General features: G+C 35.7%; 1 long non-coding RNA gene across 1 annotated transcript in view; it reads right to left on the minus strand.

The window, feature by feature from the left end:
• Window positions 1–7,714: 7,714 nt before the first annotated feature.
• LOC129471314 (uncharacterized) overlaps window positions 7,715–14,160 on the minus strand; it is a 74,305-nt gene continuing 67,859 nt past the window's right edge. The window contains exon 4 of the long non-coding RNA XR_010118592.1: window positions 7,715–7,820. This is a non-coding gene — a long non-coding RNA (uncharacterized lncRNA). The remainder of the gene's footprint in view (window positions 7,821–14,160) is intronic.

The following is a 14,160-nucleotide window of genomic DNA, read 5'->3' on the forward strand; positions in this document are numbered from 1 at the left end:
TGGGTATATAAAAGGTGCTTGATACTATTTTGTTTAAATGAAATTACAGCCAGCAAATATCCTTTGTATGTTAATTTTTATTAATTTATACTTAGCTTATATTTCCACATTTGAAAAGTAGGTTTTTTTTTTGTTTTTTACTGTATCTATAAATTATAAGGTGAAGATATGAAATGTAGTAAATATAATAAGCTCCGAAAAATAACATTTTTGTTATGACAGAGATAGCGACAAGGGTTTTTAAATTCTCTGCTATTTCTTTAACTAGTTATAAAATAGCCTATCCCTGAGATTAATTTGAACCTACTGTGACTTATAAAATAACTGAATGTGCAACCGACTTTTTAAAGGTCACAGGGAATTGAAAGAAGTAGATGAGTAAGATGGTTAAATGCCTTTTTTTTTTTTCTTAAGTATAAGTTTTTCTGTAAAGCCTTAGAGAGACCTTTGGCCCAGAAAGTAGTCGAGTAGGGATTAAGTTCTTGCAGGAAAAAAAAGAAAGTTTGTTCCCTGAAGGCATTAGAAGGATCCCAGCTGTTGGGGTACATACTCCCTGGTTATGATTGGCACTGAAATGTCAAAGCTCAAAATCCCAAACCACTAAATTGTCTGCTTTAATCAGGCAAGGCCTGTCTACCCCCTACGGCTCCGCATCAGCCAAAAGCTGCCTATCTTAGTTTCTTACAGTCTTTTGACTGAGGAGACACCTCCCCATGCCCCTTCAATTATGTTTCCCTTTTCTTCCCCAAAGATAATTTTTTTCTGTTATACTCCTTTAAAATATAATTTTACTTATAAAACATTTACTTATAAAATTTATAAAACCCTTTTACTTGTTAGCTACGTAGAGAAAAGAAAATGATATATGACCATTGAATCATTCATTCAAAGAATATAATTTGACTTTAGGTATCTAGATTTGTCAAAGGAGACATATCTAGATGCATAATAATTTAATAGAGATTAGTAATAATAACAGTTTATTTAATATAAATATATTAATTTCATATAGACATATATACTTACACAAAATAAAAGTGTGTGTGTGTATACATATAGAGGTATGTATGTGTGTGTATATATATATCTATATATGTATGTATGTGTACGTACGTATATATGTGTGCATGTATATGTGTATAGAGAGAAACAGAGCCAGAGAGAGAATTCATAACTTTGCAGGAAGGCCCTTAAAAGCTATTTACATGGAATATCTTTCTTGTTAGAGTTGATTCCTCACTAAGCAGACATGTTTTACATTTTTTAAATTTTTGGTCTTTACAGGCAGTCTGTCTTGTCATTAAAAAGAAAAAAAAAAGAAGCTGCCTCACCAATTAATTCCAATGGTATCTTAAGACTTTTTATTCAGTTCTATAACAGTAAAAATTCTTCTAAATACTTTGCACATATCATCAGGCTATTGAATGACCTGGAATCAAAAGTTTGCATGAAAATAATTAATCCTACTCTTTCTTACCACCGTTATATAAACCAGAGCACTTTAATGTGCACTGCCTGGGGAAGTTGTTAAAATTTATATTCTGATCCAGGATACCCAGAAAGGACCCAAGATTCTCTAGTCCTAAGAAGATCCAGGGTGCTGCTGCTATTGCTGTGTCAACCATACTTTGAGGAACAAAGTCATAAAAAAGTGCTTCAAATTATTCTTCCTTGCAGATCTCACTGTCCCTCTGGTAAATTTTAGGTTTTGAAAAGCTTACTCAAGTTCAAAGCAATTTCTTACTTGATTAAGAAGTTTTCCTCCCAAAGCCCAGTTCTGATTCAGTCTCAGAAACTTGAAGTGAAAGGGTTGAGGAGGACTTCCATGTCAGCTTCTTCAGTCAGGTTCAGCAGTTAACAGAAGACAGTGTGGGGAAGCAACAGAAGAATCCCTTCAAGACAATAGATGGGGAGAAAAGGAAATAGAAAAAAATGCTTACTTGACATAACGTATGATATCGGTGCCCATTTGTGTGTCAGCTGTCTAAATATTAATTCTACTGAAGGCTTTTCAAAAAACCTAATCATTGAGGATTTTCATTTCTAGTTTCTTGATGAGGCTACTTGCATCCCTTGGTTATTTACTAACTGACTTGTTTTTCGAGCCATAGTTTAAGCATTCTATTGTGGCCACTTGGGTCCTATGGGAAGTGTCTTTCAAGATAACCCAGGACTGACACCCTTCTGCAAAGTCCTCACCATCTATGGAGAAACATCAACCTTTGCCCTACTTATGCTCATGGTGTGCCGTGTCCATGCAGCCTGCCTCCTTTTCTGTCCCTGGATGGGCACCTCAAGCCTGTTTCTCATGGTTAGCCTTTTTAGGCATGAGTGAGTCAAGTATCCGTCCTTGCATCCCACATGTTAAGCTATTTTAGTAGTTTTCTTGAAACAACCTTATATCTAGAAGTTCCCTGAAGTTGGCAGAAAAAATATCTACATAACTTTCTGAAGAAATTTTTATGCTTTAATCTTATTCTGTTCAATCTTTAAGCCTCTTCTCATATACTTTAAAATGGGAGCTATGGGCAGAAAAATAATTTTCTTAGTTTATTTATATCATATTTTATAGAGATGCTTTGGCATTTTGCTTTAAAGTGTGGATGTGATTAGTATTCATTGTTTCTGGCTTTATGTTTTGAGCTAAACCTTGCCAGAGATAGTACAGTCCTATTACAGAAACTTATTCCATATGTATTATCTCATTTAATCTTAACCCTGTGAAAAAGGGCTATTATTATTCCTATTTTAGAGATGAGAAAGTAAGGCACAGAAATAAAATCTATAAATCCAAGTGTGTATTGGTCCCTTTTTCATTGTACACATTCATTTACCTTGTAAGTGTTGTATCCCATCTGGTGACTGGGTGATGCCATTATTCAATAATGTCAGGGGCTCTGGTTGATGGACAGCATGATATGACTAGTGAATCCAATTGACATCAATCCACAGCCTTCTTTCTTTTTCTGAGCAGTAAAAGTTGTATTGGAAGTCATGGTGTGTGAGTTATTATGGCAGTGTATATAGCATTCAGTTCGTATATGGATAGTGTTAGCAGAGAGGGAGGAAAAGGAAATCTGAATGCAGATAAATGATCACTTTCAATGACCATACATCTCCATCTCCTTCATGAAGGAAAGAGATCGGGCTTTTTCAGAAGCAGATCTCAAAACAAGGATTCAAAGCACGTCGTGTATTTGAAAAGGCAGGGCACACAGATATGGAACTAGGAAAATAATGCATGCAAAACAGGGCAACCAGGAGCAACTGGACTTCATCCCACAGGGACACTTGCAGAAACTGCAACAAGAAATGGCGTGAACCCCGGGGGACGGAGCCTGCAGTGAGCCGAGATCGCGCTACTGCACTCCAGCCTGGGTGAAAGAGCGAGACACCTTCTCAAAAAAAAAAAAAAAAAAAGAATGTCTCAGAATTATTCCACCAGAAAAGTTAAATAAGTGGGGCATTCATATATGAAATCCTAAGAATTGTTAGTTAAGAATTGCAATGGGGTATTCATTTCTTCAGTACTTCTGGCGTGCAAATGCAGGCAAAGCAACCCAACTGGGAGTGGCAGCTGGGGTGGTGGTGGTGGAAACACTCAGTAACAAAGATGTATACACTACCAATTGGACCTCTGTCAGAGCATACTGGAAAGTTGGAGAAATATGAATGGAACACTGGCAACATCTCTCCAGAAAGTATGTAAGGATGGCTGGGAACTGCCATGTGAATGCTACAGTTGGTCAACTGATTTTGGAAGATTGAACGTAGATCACGTTATTTTTTTTCTGTTTTCAGATAAAAAATTATTTATTTATTTTTTTAGCAGTTATTGCATGCCAAATATATAGCTACAGTCGTCAAGCAATTAGAAGACAGGTATAAATTTCAAAGATAATTTTTCTGAAGAGGTGACAAGTAATATGAGGAGCAGCAGTGTACCTTTTTGGGGACTTCAGGGTCATGAAATTACCCTCTTGCAATGGTAAGTGATGCACTTACACTCTGTCAGAATCTTCATGCAGGTAAATTATTATATACATTACTCATATGGTACATACAAGTAGTTTTTTCCAAATCAATTATTCTCTATCAGTCATTGTCACTTTGCAGATCCAAAATAATCAACCTGCTCCTGCTTCCATGTAAATATGCTCAGAGGTTGTGAGTATTCTTGGAAAAATTCAGTAATCATCAGTGCAATAGCTAGAACCTACTTGGTTAGATTATATTGTTAAACTCTTGGATAGTCTTTATTCCTGGTATCATGGCCATTATGTTTATGAGACCATGGAGGAAAGAAGTTCAGGGTACCTAAGTAAAAGTCTGACTGATATCTGCAGCACAGTTCATCTAAACTCCACGCTTCTGCAATGAGCTCCTTTTGAGGTTCATGTGGAATGTGGAATGCAATTTTCTCATGCTCTCTGCCCATTCTGAAATACCCAACCTTAGCCTTCGTTACCCCAAATGCCTACAGTACTATTAACTAACTCGTTGCCAAACTTGCTGCTTCTTCACAGGCTCTGCACCATCTCGGCAGACTATTGGCAACTATATAACCTCGTGTAGCTCAGAGTTTCGTCTTCCCAGTGGGTCAGCAACGGGCCCATCAGTCAGTTTTAATACTTATCCTACATTAACCTATTGAATCACAGCTCTATATATCAATGAATTCAGGATGCTTTAAAATTATGCCTTACTCAACTTTGTTAAGCATCTTTCATATTCGTTTCTACAAATTTGATACATATGTTTTAATGGCAAATTCCCTTGATTCTTTTTGTGTATAACATTTTATTTCTTGCTCTAATTATAAATTTTACCATAATCTCTTACTCCACCCAAACCATGTTGAATTTATATTCCTTTTACTTGTCATTCAGTATCCAACCACTGGACAAGATGAACTTTAGTTTTCTTTTTTTTATCTAAGGACAGCTTCTTCAGGCATGGATGATACTGAATTTCTAAAAGAGATGCACAGTAAGTCATGTTTCATTGGAATTTTGGAGGTTGACCTATTTCATGTCTTTTAATTAATCTGTAGTATCTTGTTAGCAATTAGTAAGAGTCTAGTCTTTTACGATCAATGCCCTAACATTCACATAAAAGATATAGTCAAGCTGTAAATCAACTGGTATTGTAATTCTGCAAGCTGCAGAGTCAATATCTGAATATGGTCTTCAGTGATTTCTGTTGTCAGCAATATCTTATTTTTTCAGTTAGGTCATGAGAAATCTTTGAAGGTTGTTTCATTCCTTAGGAGAACATTTAGGAATTTGATTTGCCCTTTATTTTGACTCATTTATCAAATAACGTTTGAAGTGTCCATCTGACCCATCACATAGTAATTTTAATTTCTTTATAGTAGGGGTAATCTAGTTTCCCAGAATTTCATCCTAACTAATAGACAGTTGCTGCTTGCTTTTCTAGCATTCATTCCCCTCTTTTGTCCTTTCTTAAATGTACCAACAATTTAATTTCCTTTTATGTCCCTGTATTACATAGAGATTTCCTTCATTCCAGCTCTAGAGAAAGGCCATGACTTTCTTTACGTAATCAGTACATTTTATCCCCCTAGCAAAAATCATGAGTGGCTATGTAACCTAGTTTGTCCATTTAGGCTGAATTTGAAGATTGCCTTTAGAACACTGTAAAAATGATATACTCATATGAAGGTTAGAACTGCTCCATTCTTTTTTTTTTTTTTTTTAACAATGAGAGAAGCCACAGTAAGAAAAAAGGCTACATATAGGGTAGGACTAATAAGAAAAAAAAAGTCAGAAAATTCAGATAAATGGCACCTGGAGGCCAAGCAAACCATACATATGATTTTTCTGCTACTTTTGGTCTTTACAGTTACAATCCCTCACCCCACTCCAAAATACAAATTATTAGGGTAGTTGGAGTTGGAAGTTTTGTTACTTAGAGAAGAAAGATGTCTTACTGCCACATCCTCAATGAGTACATTGCTCTAGGTAATCATGAGGAATAACTTCATCTACAGTTTTATCACAGAGTCTCATGGACAGCTGGAAACTTATTCTATAATATGAATGAAGATCTTATTTCCTTTCATTCCAACTTAGCCTTATGAGGAATTTTAAATACTATATATTTTCCTAATTTGTTTTTTCTAGTACATTATCTAGTACCAATCCCTGTGTTTTTTTTCCACTACTTTTTATGTTGCAAGTATAGGAAACCCAGTTAAAATGGTTTCAGGAAATTGTGATTATATTTTATGAAAGTTCAAAATAGAGCTTTCATTATGCATAATTTTGTACATATCTCAAACATAAATAGGTCCAGAAGTTCAGCTGATGTCACTAGTTTTCTCTTTCTCTTTTTTTCATCTCCACCATCTTTCAGTTTTCCGCTTTCTTTGTCTGATTTTATCTTAACTAGGCTTTCTTCTTGAGTTGGCTACATGGTAACTAGTGTCTTCATGTTTACAGTCAATCACGGAAGCCAGGAAGTTGAATTATCCTGACTAAATGGGCAGAGGACACATGCACTACTGAAGTAACAGATTGAGGAAAAGTGACACCAAAACCACATGTACTGAAATTCGGGAAGTAATAGTTTACCTAAAGGAAATCAGAGTGCTGATACCTTAAACAGTGTCATGCTATTCAAATTCTGATTGTTTTGTTGTGTTCCAAATGTTCTGTGTATGTATTTCTTAAATTACATTTAAAATGAAAAAGAATAAATAGCCATATGGCTTTTTCCTACTTTTTTTGGTTTATTTTGAGTCAGAGTCTCACTCTGTTGCTCAAGCAGGAGTGAAGTGGCCTGATTATGGCTCACAGCAGCCTTGACCTCCCAGGCTTGGATTTCTCCTACTCTTTGCATCTGTTTCTTAAAAGATGTTTCCCTGGATAATAACTCTGCAAGAAACACTCTATACAGAGGTGAGGCTTACAAATTGACAGACTGTGTTTTAAGATGCAGCCTACTGGCAGTCAACTATCAGTCTGGACCTTCCTCATCCTCACATCCTTTGTAAGGAATTTGAGAAATTGATTAATTTGGGAATTGAGTTGGGGGCTAATCAAGGACAAAGACATGACCACAAGGTGACAGCATCAAACAGAAGTCTTATTGGGGTCGCCTTTTGACAGTTTTGCATGCAGGGGTAGTCCTTCACAGCATGAGGTTGTCCAGAGGCTATGGTGAAAGGTTGGTCATTTAGAAGAGGAAGAAGCCAAGGAAGCTGGAGAGGGTAAGAGGAGTCAGAGAGAGGGCTTACAAGTTTAGGTGACGTGACTCAGCAGCATGGTAGGGAGTATCTGGGTCGGTAGCCTGGTGTATTTATAGCCCTGAGATTAATCTTACCTATGGCTAGTACATCTTGGGCAGTTTTGAGGGTTATGCAAATCAGGCAGGCTCTAAGTGGCTAAACATATGCTTATTTAAGACTACGTTTGAAAGAAATGAGTGTGTAAAAACTTGCATTCCTGACAGGATGGCTTTTGAGCTAACTGGCCGCAGCATGTTTTGAAGAGGTAAACAACCTTAGAAGGCAATATACAGAGGCCATCTTTGGCTCATTTATATAACACCCACTGAATGCCAGTGTAACAGGAGTGTTTTACTTGATTGTCAAAATCAAGGTAGAATTCTTTGATCTCATCAGATGTTTTATCAAATTCACCTGGAGGAAAGAATTATTTTGCATCCCCTGTACTGTATTCTGAGTAGCTGCTCGTTTTCACTTTCTTTCTTTCTTTCTTGGAAGCCCCTCCAATCACTTCTTTTATAAGCGGCTGCCTTTTTGTATTTCTGTGTGTTGTTTTTTAACCTGTGTACTTGGGAAAGTAAAAGGCAAATATAAAAACACAATCTGCTAATCTACTAACTTGAACAGAAACTAAATACTTTCAACAAATATTTATTGAACGTTACCATGTGTACAGCAGTAATCAAAATACATAAAAACCCCTATTTCATCAGGATTTCATTCTAGAATTCCAAAGTGGTTAGCCTGGATTTCAATAAGGGGATCACAATATCTCTAAATCTCAGACAATTACACGTACTGAATGAATGGAGACATTTTTAAAATAAGCCCTCTAGCATATCTGAACTCAATAAGGAACTCCTCAATAAGATTACAATATGTTTTGTGAATCCTTTTCAATTTTTTATTAGAATCATTTGTGGGTTTTGTAGTCAGAAATTAATTCTTTATGTTAGTAACCCATTCTTGAACCATATTCCCATTAAGATCCTTTTTTATTGAGGTTATTTTTTTTATTTATTAAGCCTATGGTACATTTAAAAGTGCTCCTTTGTTTAAGTATAATAAATTCTAGGATAACATTCACTTTTTCCCAAGGTTTCTGTTATATCAAAATCACAGTTAACTATTTCATTGTTGGTTAATGTTAAATGAAGAATAGAATTTCATTTTATTGTGTTCTTGAGTAGTCAGCAAAGCTAGCACTTATCAGAAATTATGCTTTCTGTATAAATAAAGTTGTGTGACTTATGGATAATTTTAAACCTTGTTATTACTCTGTATTTGCAATGTAAACATATTTAGAACTCAAACGAAGTAGCTTCTCTCTGTAACTTCTTTGTGATTGGCCATCCACATGTTGTCACACAGGTGATGCTTTTATTTTTATCTAACAAAAATCTGGCTCAGTCTTGATCAGTGAAAACTAATTCATTATTTCACATAATTAGAAAGTAAAGAGATAACATGGACTGCATGCATAGTAGGATCAGAAACCTGTGGTCATTTTTCTATCATTCTCTAAGCTACACTCTCTCTTTGCTTGTCAGCTTACCTACAGGGTAGCTTCGTTCATGCTCTCAGAATAGCAGTATCTAAGGCAACAGGTTTCTTCATTTGTATATTGTATGTATGTGTCCTTCAAATACAGAATAAAAGCTATTTGTTCAGTGTTACCAGGTTAACTCACATCGTATACCCAGCCTTTAACCAATAATCATTTCCTGCGGAACTATTGGCCTCTGGCTGTGTTATGGAAGTATTTACTTGTAAAGTATTACCATAATTGGTTTAGAAAAGTAGATGAGGTTGGTCCAAGAAATACTGTCTTAGTTCTATATTGCTGTGTAACAAATGAGCACAGAGTTAGTGGCTTAAACCAATAGCCATTTAATATATCATAGTGTCTGTAGTTCAGAAGTCTGGGAAGGGATAACTGAATTCTCTGTTCACGTTCTTCAAGAGCGGATGTCAAGCACATCGTGTTCTTATCTGGAACATGGAATTCTCTTTGACTCTATTAAGCTCATTTAGTTTATCGACAGAATCCCCTTCCTTGTGGTTGTGAGCAGAAGATCCCGTTCTCCTGCTATCATCAGCTAGAAAATGTTCTAAGCTGCTGGAGGCTACCCATGTTCCTTCCCATGTGGCTTCCTCCATTCAAAAACTGCAGCGGAGAATCTTCTTCACACTGAATTCCTCTCAGATGTTGACTTTCTTGTAGAACATCGCAGTCCCTTTTAAGGGCTCATCAGATTAGGTCAGACCACATAGAATAAGCTCTCTTTCTTAAGGGCACCTATGCCATTTAATGTAACGTAATCACAAAGGTTATTTCTCATTATATTCATAAGTCCTGCTCAGACCCAGCGGGAAGAATTTATGTAATACATATATACATCAGAGGTTGAAGGTCCTGGAGGCCATCTTAGAATTCTGCTTACCATAAGTATGTACTAGACAATAAATATTGTAATAGTGGGTTTATGGATGTACATGGCTGAAAGAGGTGAAATAAGCATTGATATGGTTTGGATGCTTTGTCCCCTCCAACTCTGTTGGATGTTTTGTTGCCTCCAAATCTCATGTTGAAATGTGACCTCCAATGTTAGAGGTGGGCATAGTGGGCCTAGTGGGAGGTGGTTGGGTCATGGGGGCAGATCCCTCATGAATGGCTTGATGCTGTTCCTGCAGGAATGAGTGAGTTCTTCCTCTGTGAGTTCACCTGAGATCTAGTTGTCTAAAAGAGGCCAGAACCTCCTTCTTTCTTGCTTCCTCTCTTGCCATGTAACATGCTGGCTCCTCTTCACCTTTCGCCATGATTGTAAGCTTCCTGAGGCTTTTACCAGAAGTAGATACTGGTACTATGCTTCATGTACAGCCTCGAGAATTGTGGGCCAAATAAATATCTCTTCTTCATAAACCAGCTAGTCAAAGATATTCCTTTATAGCAATGCAAACAGACTAATATAAGCATGTAGAATGATTCTTTGAATTCTAAAATGTATCTGGCTTTATTCTTATTTCCAAAAGTAAAATTAGGTAAAAATATGAAGAAGTAGAGGTTTCAGGCAAAATTGTGAGCTTAATTTGAACTTTTATGCTTGAGATATTTTCAAGGATTTTAAACACCTCACGGCTAATGTAGGAAAATATTAGGAATAATCAGCTGTCTGCATGTACTTTGAGGGCCTAGCTAACTTGTACATTCTTTGTCTCATTACAAATAATGTTGGGAAGCCCTGATAAAAGCCTCAAAATACAGCAAATTTATAACTCTATATTTTGTGAGAATTGACAAGTTCTTGACAATACTTACTTTATCTGGAAATCCCAGTGAGTGATTTATTCCCCATCTCTTATAGACATACCTATTGCCATTGGCTGTGATATGCATTGATTTCAGTTGAACTCCTGAGATCTTGGACTAGAAGCTCTTATTAATAGAAGTTTTATTTGTTTATTATTTTTCACTCCACCTACATCAATCTTCCAGTTTCCAATCTGCTTTTGGATACAAAGCCCTATATTATTCTTTTTGGAATAATTGAACTTTACTTCTAGTATTTTCAAATCCCCAATCTTCTGAGTTTTTACCTGCTGAGTCACTTTTGAAATTTGGTCTTTGTCTTGAGTCCCAAGATATTCACAACACAAAGAAATGATCAATGTTTGTGATGACAGATATGCTTATTACCCAGATCAGATAACCATACATGATATGTATCAAAACATCACTAGGTATCATATAAATATGTATAATTATTATTTGTTTTCTTAGTCCGTTCTCACACTACTAATAAGGAAATACCAGAGATTAGGTAATTTATAAAGAAAAAGAGGTTTAATGGACTCACAGTTCCACATGGCTGGGGAGGCCTCACAATCATGGCAGAAGATGAAGGAAGAGCAAAGGGACATCTTATATGGTGGCAGGCAAGAGGGCTTGTGTAGGGGAACTCCCCTTTATAAAAACTATCAGATCTTGTGACTTTTTCACTATCATAAGAACAGCAAGGGAAGAAACCCATGCCTATGATTCAATTACCTCCTACTGGGTCACTCCCATGACATGGGGTTATTACAATTCAAGGTGAGATTTGGATGGGTACACAGCGCCAAACTGTATGTCAATGAAAAATTTTAATTTAAAATTAAAAAAAAATTTGTGGGTATATTTGATGGGGTACATGAGATATATGATGCAGGCAAACAAGGGATAACAATTACATCAGAATAAATGGTGTATCCCATTTACACCTCAAGCATTTATCCTTTGTGTTACAAAAACCCAAGTATACTCTTTTGGTTACTTTTAAATATATAATAAATTATTCTTGACTGTAGTCACCCTGTTATGCTATCAAATACTGAATCTTATTCATTTTCTCTAACTATATTTTTGTACCATCCCCACTTCCATCCCTACCCCACTACTCTCCCGAGTCTCTGGTAACCATCATTCTTTCTCTATCTGCATGAGTTTGTTTTAATTTTTAGCTCCCACAAAGTTGAAAACATGTGATGTTTGTTTTTCTGTGCCTGGCGTATTTCACTTAGCATAATGGCCCCAATTCCATCCATATTGTTACAAATGACAGCATCTAATTTTTTAAATGGCTGAATAGGTCTCCATTGTTTATAAATACCACAATTCTTTATCCACATATCTGTTGGTAGACACTTAGTTGGCTTCCAAATCTTGGCTGTTGTGAATTGTGCTGCAATAAACATGCTAGTGCAGCTATCTCTTTAATATGCTAATTTTCTTTCTTTTGGGTACACACCCAGCGGTGGGATTGCTGGATCACATGGTAGTTCTATTTTTAGTTTCTGAAGGAACTTGCAAACTGTTCTCTGTAGTAGTTGTACCAATTTGCTTTCTCACCAACAGTGTATGAGGGTTCTGTTTTCTCTACATCCTCTCCAGCATTTGTTATTGCCTGTCTGTTGGATAAAAGCCATTTTAAATGCAAATTTAAATTTGCATTTCTCTGGCGATCAGTGATGTTGAGAACCTTTTCATATACTTGTTTGCCATTTTTACATATTTTTTTGAGAAACGTCTATTCAAATATTTTGCCCTTTTTAAATTGGATTGTTAGATTTTTTATATAGAGTTGTTTGAACACTTTGTATTCTAGTTATTAATCTCTTGTCAGATGGATAGTTTCCAAAATTTTTCTGCCATTCTGTGGGTGGCCTGTTCACTTTGTTGATTATTTATTTTGTGATGAAGAAGATTTTTAACTTGATATGATCTTGTTTGTCCATTTTTGCTTTGGTTACCTATGCCTGTGGGGTCTTACTCAAGAAATCTTTGCCCAGTCCAATGTCCTAGAGACTTTCCCCAATGTTTTCTTATAGTAGTTTCACAGTTTGAGGTCTTCGATTTAAGTATGTAACCCATTTTGATTTGATTATTGCATATGGTGAGAGATAGAGGTCTATTTTCATTCTTCTGCATATCTATCTTTCCCAACACCACTTATTGAGAAGACTGTCCTTTCCCTGATGTATGTTCTTGGCACCTTTGTCAAAAATGAGTTCACTGTAGGTGTGTGGACCTGTTCCATTGGTCTACTTGTCTGTTTTTATGCCAGTACCACACTGGTTTGGTTACTATAGCTCTGTAGCATAATTTAAAGTCAGATAATGTGATTCCTCTAGTTTTGCTCTTTTTGGTCAGGATAGCCTTGGCTATTCTGAGTCTTTTGTGGTTCTATTTAAATTTTAGGATGGTTTTTGTATTTCTTTGAAAAATGTCATTGATATTTTGATAGGAATTACATTGAATCTGTAGATTAATTTGAGTAGTATGGACATTTTAATAATATTGATTCTTCCAATCCATGAACACAGACAATCTTTCCATTTTTTGGAGTCCTCTTAAATTTTTTAATTGTAGAAATCTTTCACTTCTTGGGTTAAGTTTATCCCTAGGTGTTTCATTTTATTTGTAGCTATTGTAAATGGGATTACTTTTTTGATTTCTTTTTCAGATTGTTCGCTGTTGGCATAGAGACATGCTACTGATTTTTATATGTTGATATTATATCCTGGAACTTTGCTTAATTTATCAGTTCTAACAGTTTTCTTGTGAAGTCTTTATTTTTTTCTAATATAAGATTATATCATCTGCACACAAGAATTATTTGACTTCTTCCTTTCCAATTTGAATATATTTTATTTCTTTCTGTTGTATAATTGCTGTAGCTAGGACTCCCAGTACTATGTCAAATAACAGTGGTGAAAGTGTGCATTCTTATCTGTGTTCCAGATCTTAGAGGAAAGGAGGCTTTTGCTTTTTTCCCATGCAGTATGATACTATTTGTGGGTCTGTCATATATATACAAATTTTATTGTGTCTAGGGATGTTCCTTTTATACCCAGTTTTTTGATGTTTTTTATTATGAAGAGATATTGAATTCAATCACATGATTTTTCAGCATCAATTCAATTACCATTTTTTTGTTGTTCTTCACTTTGTTGACAAGATGTATTACATTGATTTGTGTATGTTGAACCATCCTTACATCACTGGCATAAATCCCACCTGGTCAGGAAGAATAATCTTTATAATGTGATGCTGAATTTGTTTTGCTAGAATTTTGCTGAGAAATTTTGCATCAATGCTCATCAAGGATATTAGCCTATAGGTTCCTCTTTTTTTTTTTTTTCTTTTTTTTTAATGGGTCTTTGTCTGGTTTTGGTATTAGGGCAAATGCCAGCCTTGTAGAATGAGTTTGGAAATATTGTTTCCTCCTCTATTTTTCAGGATAGTTTGAGTGGGATTGGTATTAGTTCTTTATATGTTTGGTAAAATTTAGCAGTGAAAAGCAGTGAAGCTTTTCTTTATATTATGGCTTTGACCTTGTTACTTTTCATTGGTCTATTTAGGTTGTGGA

Source organism: Symphalangus syndactylus, chromosome 21, assembly GCF_028878055.3.
Source record: "Symphalangus syndactylus isolate Jambi chromosome 21, NHGRI_mSymSyn1-v2.1_pri, whole genome shotgun sequence".
NCBI lineage: Eukaryota > Metazoa > Chordata > Mammalia > Primates > Hylobatidae > Symphalangus > Symphalangus syndactylus.